Below are 7,360 nucleotides of genomic sequence, written 5' to 3' on the forward strand. Positions count from 1 at the left end.
CTGCTGGTTGGGTCAAGTCAGAGGGGGTGGAAATGGGCGATGGAACAGCTGCAATGGCAGAATGACGATCTCCCGAAAGTGGTTGTTACCCCACTTCAGAAAAAGTAATATTTCTACTTCGTGGAACGTAGTTGGCTTTTCTAAACACATAAACTTGATGGTAGAGATGTCTGGGAATATGATCCTGGCACGGATAGCCCGATTTGTGTCGAATTTCATATTTTAAAATGCTTTCTTCGTCTTTACATCGTACCACTGAAGCTTTCTGCTCGGAATAAAAACATAAACACATTCCCTGAAAATTCTCCTGAAATCCCAGATTTTTATGTTTCAAACCGTAAGAAAATTCGATGATTCACGACTGAGAAAATGGAAATTTAAAACAAGTAGGCCCTACCCCCCCAAATTTAAGCGCGCAAAATTGCGAGACGGCCGAGTTTTCCCGTGTTAAACTTTAGTCAATTAAAAACTAAATATGCAATCATAAGTATCAGTTTCTTGTTCACCGTGGAGAAGGAAAGACACAGAAAACAGTGGTATAATTTTTATTAGTGTTTACAAAAATTAAAACCAGCAAATAGTTGGATGAAGTTGTCCAAATCTGGCTCCGGCCGTAGCTGTCTGCCTTGAAAACGGCTCGCCTGCAGTAGGCCTACCTACTTCTAGATTTTTGCATGAACCAAGTACCTGGCATGTAGGCCTACTAAATTTGGTCAAATTTTATGCCTTCATTTAAAAGTTATTACAAAAACCGAGGGTTCTGTTATTTTGTGTCACGCGTTATCATATTATATTTGGTTGAAAACTTTATTGTTAATGTACTCGTGTGTTATTACTAGTAAATGTTGTTAATAACATTTGATGAATTTGTATTGTTTGTCATGATTTTTTAAAAGGCTGTGCTGCTTTTATGCTACCGGTACTCAAAACTGTAATGTTTTTTAAACTAAAAATGTTAAGCCCGTATTAATGCGCCTGGGATGGGAAGGTTGCAATTTTTAGACGGTTAACCTTGCAATTTTTTATTTCAAAAATGCAATTTTCCACGGGGCCAGCATTGTTATGTAATATGCCCCTGGAAAACTGAGAAGCTGGGTTGGCAGTCACCCTGAAAGTGAAAGGAATATGTTGGAGGATTGAAAATCTGTTGTGTGTTTGTGTGCTGGGGTTTACTGTTGTGTTGGCAAAACTGAGGGTTTATAATGACTAGTGGCATACAGAGCTTGTCTTTGCAGCATATCGTATTTCAAAATTGGTATTTCTTAATTTATAGGTTTCAAAGGCCTTTACTATACAGTGTGTGTTTTTTTTTTTTTTTGGTATGTTTTGCAGAAGACTGATAAAGAAGGCAAGCCGACAGTCTCTGCCCATCCTGCCAGATTTTCACCAGAGGACAAGTTCTCCCGACAGAGGATAATCACCAAGAGACGTTTTGGCCTTCTCCCGACTCAGCAAGCGAAGCAAGTCATGTGACAACAGCCATCCTGCGACTTTTTTTTTCTTGGCAAATGTAATTCATTATTATATATATTCATACAATATTGTCCATTATATTCGTACAACCTGTTCTTCAGGGGCATCTCATCTTTTAATTGATAACATGACGCCATTTTTATATCTGAGGTAAATAAGATAAATCTTTTTATTGCTTTATTGTCCAGGGGCTGGCGCATTGGTTTTGTGTTTCACCACACACACACATCTTTTAAGTATTGTGAGATCTTGTTTGGCTAAGTGTCTGCGGGCAAAGTTTGAAGCGTAAAACCTTACTAACTAAAACAAACAACATTTATCAGTCCCTTAAAGTTAAAAGTTGATCTTGTGTGCGCTGGTGATAGCAGAGTCGAAGCTCGTGTTGGTTAGTCGGAGTGCAGGCTTGTATGAATAAATGGTTTCTCTCCTTTTTGTCAGTGTGTAAGAATGTGGGGGGGGGGGGGTCCCCCTAATGTTTGAAACGAATTTTCTGTCCCTGTGCAGGACTAATAAATTTTAAAATGTCTTTATATTACGTTGTGTTATTTTGTGTTTCATTCACTAGGCTATATATTTAAGATAAATACAGTGGAAACCATAACAGGCCTGGTAATTACAGGGATTTTTTAAATCCCCGTTTTTTTCCTGCTCTTTGTGTCTAGTATTAAAAGTTATCTGCAATAACAGGGCCTCATCGGAACCCAATCGGCTATAGCAGGGACAAAGGCTCGTTAACAATGTGTAAAAAGTTAGAGAGAGAGAGAGAGAGTAACGCAGTGATGGAGCAATGAACAAGCCACGCCACTGCAAGGACATGCAGCGGGTAAAGCGAGAGAAGGCTGGGTTGTGCTGCAGACTTCGATCTAGCCCTAAGCCTAGCTACACGCACATGTAACGTGTCATGCGCAGGCCTGCCACTTTTGCCAAAGCCCCTGTTCGTGAGTACTACTTGTGGCAAGGAAAACTACCCATGAATAATATAAATGCAGCTGGATTAGTCCACATATATAGTCAAACCTGCCCTGACGGCCACCTCTATAAGACGGCCACCTGTACAAACGGCGACTTTCCATTTCCCCCCCTTGCGTTTTTCTATATAATTTAACTGTGTAAAACGAGCACCTGTCCAACGCAGCCGCGGCCACCATATTTTAACACACAACCCCTATCACAACAAGAAATAATACCTGTCTTAGACGGCCACCTTAGTGACTCCATTACGTTTTGTCATATTTCATAAAGTGTGCATTGGCCTTGGCCCCTGGCGTTGTGGGCGAGCCGTCATAATTAAATTACCTGTCGTTGTTGTTAGGTAGTCCCTCCAACCGATCATGTTGAGCAGGCCCCTCCCACTGTTGACCAATACTAATAGCTACTAATTTTCAGCTGCTGGTGAGGTAAGCCTGTGATCTCTCAAAACCCATACGCCCCACCCAGAACTCATACACAAATCGTAAGTGAGATGAGTGGTCACTGTTTACCCAGTCTGTAACAAAGTAATAAAGGAAGTCAACATGAACTTGTGACAGAAGCGTGGCTCGTTCTCCGAGTGGTGGCGACCCATGTGTTTGTTTTAACATGACTGGGTCTTCCTTGTCTGATACATTTCGTTTTATTGTCACCCTTGTGCAAAATCAACAGCAAAATAAAAATTACAAACAAAATACAAACCAACAAAAACAACAACAATGCGGCTACTTTCGATTGAGACCTCAGATGGGAATGGTTTGTTTTCTTCTTCTTGATCAGTCCTGCCTAAGACGGCCACCTGTCTTATAGCCTACTTATACGGACACTTTTCTTCTTGACAATGGGTGGCCGTCTTACACAGGTTTGACTGTACTTAAGTTTAACTCCCCTTGCTTTTCTGATTTAACAGAGATCTGATACATGTATAACAGGACTTTCTTCTCTGGTCCCACCATCCCTGTTCTATCAGTGATCAGGTTTCCACTGTATACAGTATAACACGGATATATGTCGAACACAGAAGACTCTAATTTCTAAATCATGCATCTGTCGAACTGTGCCTGCAGTCCCTTTTTTTTACCCTTTCTTTATATATATATATATAAATCTTTGTAAGATCCTTAGAGCAACGGGTACCTCGAACTACCAAGCCCGGTCCTGGCGAATTTGAGCTTCCCGTGTTATAGGCTTACTGTATTTTGGTTTCATTAGCAGTAAAAGTACATACATGCAGTACATATAATTTCTTGAGTACAAACTGTCTTCATGAATGAGCTTCTGGAAGTGGCTCTAGGTGTTGTATCTCTGGCTCAGATGTTGACGTGTAATGACCCTCCAGTGCTCACGTCGCCAGCTGCCATAAAATGCCAATCCATGACTTTGACGTCCTCAATAAACGACGAGGATTTTGAAGGAGCATTATGTTTCTTTACACACCCTTAAGGGCAGGACATAACAACATTATAATGCGAAGATTTAGCCGGTTTTCTATCAATTTTCTGATTTTTCATCTAGCCTACCTTTTCTCACCAGTTGATCTTGCCTCTGTCTCACATTCTTTTCATTCTCTCTTTTCGAGCAAAATAGACTAGCTATTTTTTGTTGTTGCACACATAGATGTTTTTACGCCCCCAATTAACACAATTATCAGTGCAGCCTCTCTATCTATAAAACGACTTTGTTGGGACCCCCCCCAAAAATGTCGTTAGAGTTAGAACAAGATCTATAAAGAGTTGTTGTTATATATATTAGAATTAGAGACAACCAAAAATTACTAATGATACGGTAGCCTACATATTAATTAAGGAAAATATCGGGGCCTGGGCTCCCTGTCACTTATAGAGAGGCTGCAATAATGTATAGATTCTAAATTGATTGCTTGGTGCACTAAATTGTGCTGTACGGAAGGGAAAAAAAAAACCAACCACTTTTCAAACACTGATCGCGAAGCTGAATCATGCTCCTTGACGTTAGGAATGTCGGGGCTAGATCTAGGCCGAGGAACCAAGTTGAACCGCCAACTTTATGCTCAGCCCAAGGTGGCTGTATAACGAGGTTTGAGTAGTTTGACTGTAGCCTACATAATGAATCCCATTTGCTCTGTCCTTTGGGAGATGAATGTTCAATTCCGAGGTCCATAACATTACATTTACAACAGTGAGTGGTTCAAATTCAAAGGGTGTGTTTCAATTTAGATCAAGACTCTAAAATGGTAGTGTCTACGTTCTCTAACGTAACGTTAGAGGACGTAGGGGCCTATACAAGCTGTCTACATTCTCTACTCTAATGTTCAGTGCTTCCAAGCGTGGCATCGAATCCTGGTCCCGGAAACTTTGGGGGGTTTTCCGCTCTCCTTCTCCTTACTGACCAAAAATTTGCCCCCAGACCCCCAACCAGGACGAATAATAATTGGCAGGAGGAACAATTTGCAGGGGTCTGGGGGCCGCAGGAGGGCCCAGGATAAAGAAAATTTGCAATTGAAGAGTTTAAAAATTTAGACTCACAGACCAAGGAAAGCCACTGTTGAAAATGTAGCCTACTTTAACCAGGCATAAATTGGTAAAAGGAAAAGTGGGCCTATACCTTGTAGATAAAAGCTCCTCTTGGGGACAAAACCAGAAAATGCATGCTTCACCGCTACATATAGGAAATTACAAAGCAACAAATTATAATTATGGGGGAAATTGTTGGTCGGTCGGGAGGAGGAGAAGAAAAAGAAGAAAAAAATGTCCGGGACTGGGATTCGAACTCACACTCATTATAATAAGGCCCTTATAATAATAAAGTAATTGTATCACTTCAAGCGCAGACACGCTGACTATTCGACTATCAGAACATCCAATAACCAGAGGTAGATTAAGCTTAATTATTAATACAGCACTGTTTCAGGAAAGGCAACAACTCAACAACATATCAAGATGTGTAGACATTAGTTTTCTACTTCCACAACAAAGAAAGTGAGAAAAGTCGGAAACATGGGGAGAGGAGGGATATCAATGAAGCGGCGGGCATCGGATCGGCAGCTGAGGTCGGGAGGAAACTTTTAAAAAATTAAAAAATGGCGGAAATTGGAAGCACTGAACGTTAGAGAACGTAGACAGCGTGTATACATTCTCTAGCGTTAGAGAACGTTCCATCTAAAATTTGGTCGATCTGATTATTTTTTGTAAAAATTCATTGACCGGTGTAATTTTTGTCTCATCATTAACTACTGAGGTGTCAGTTGAGTAAATATTTATGGCGTAATTGATTAAAATGTCTTTTGTCATAAATAACAACGGTATGTACTCATGTAGCCTACTGGTATGTAAATAGGTACAACGCAAATTTTCAAAAGCCCCAAACTTCCCTTGATTTAAATTGTACAGCCAATAAAACTAAACTAGTAAACCAAGATAGAAAGACGCGTTATGTAAATGGAAAGGGGGTTTCTCTCTCCTGTACATATATATATATACGTATACAAACGCTACTTGAACTACTCATAGTATAGGGGGTTTTTTTTGTCATAAGGCGGCAGGGAGAAAGTCTCGAGCTTAGCATTGTTGTGCAATGTACATAATATAATGTGTTACTGTTAGTTGTACATGTATTACAGTGCAGCCTCTCTTACTCTCTATATAACTATAACAACTTTCGAAAAACTATACAAATACACGACATCCTCTGTCAAACCCCATTCCCCGTCTCTCTCTCTCTCTCTCTCTCTCTCTCTCTCTCTCTCTCTCTCTCTCTCTCTCTCTCTCTCTCTCTCTCTCTCTCTCTCTCTCTATCTCTCTCTCTCTCGTCTCTCGGCTAATCATTTCGCCTATCCCTGAAAAAGCCCATTCCTGGAAAGGGAAAGGAATTACCAGTGCTGTGTCGAGGAGGTCGTATCAGTCATCAGCGTGTCATGCTGATGCACACAACGGCGACCGCTTCCCGAGGACACTGCACGATTCCTCGACACGGGACGAAATTGACATGAAGCTGTTAATAATAGATCTATTTTTGATATAAGTACAACAATGCACAAACAAAGAACGAATGCCATGGAATGACAGAATCGGTATTTTTAACTTTAGGGTGACCTTATTTAGGCCACATATGGCCTAAATAAGCTAAACCCCCCTCCCTTACCTTATTTAGGCCACAGGTGGCAAATCCTATATCATTGTCTTTTTTTTTCTTAACTGCTCATGGTTATTGAAGAGTAAGCCAACTAGGTAGTAATTTCGGATTCCTAATACTAATATTATGGGCATTCTTAAAATTTTTAAACTTGTTTTTACCGCTTTTCTCAACGTAAAACGGATTCCGTAAAAAAACAAAACAACAATGACCTTATTTTTCTTTTTCAAAGTATTGTGCATATATATGTGTGAAACTATATATTCTATGCTTTCATGTACATGAAAAAAGCTAATAAAGGCAAGCAAAATGTTCATCAGATACATAGATCTAGTAGTAGGCCTACTGAAATTTTTTTATAAACCAGGAAAGATGACCAGAAAATAACGAAATTATTTTATGATCTTCACTTGCACTTGCAATTTTTTTGACAAATTATAGTCTACCTCATTGTCTTTTTTCCCCCGCATTTTTCTTCACTATTCATGACAACTGGCATATATTGTTTTCAGTTATTATCAAAAAAGTGGATTGGCGGACTACGGGGTCTATCTAGCCAAAAGGATAGGTGGACCCCGGGGTCTACCTAACAAAATGCTAGGTTTTAGGATGTGAACCCCGGAGTCAGTGTAGTGAAATAAGTAGTAGATCTAGGTTTAACTAAGGATCGGTGGACCCTGGTGTCAACATAGTGAAATAAGTAGGTCTCAGTTTATTTTATAGTAGGACTGGTGGAGCCCGTGGTCAACGTAGCAAAATTATAAGTAGATATAGGTTTAATTAAGGATTGGTGGACCCCGGGGTCAAC

The sequence above is a fragment of the Aplysia californica genome, unplaced genomic scaffold (genome assembly GCF_000002075.1).
Source record: "Aplysia californica isolate F4 #8 unplaced genomic scaffold, AplCal3.0 scaffold00922, whole genome shotgun sequence".
In the NCBI taxonomy this organism is placed as follows: domain Eukaryota; kingdom Metazoa; phylum Mollusca; class Gastropoda; order Aplysiida; family Aplysiidae; genus Aplysia; species Aplysia californica.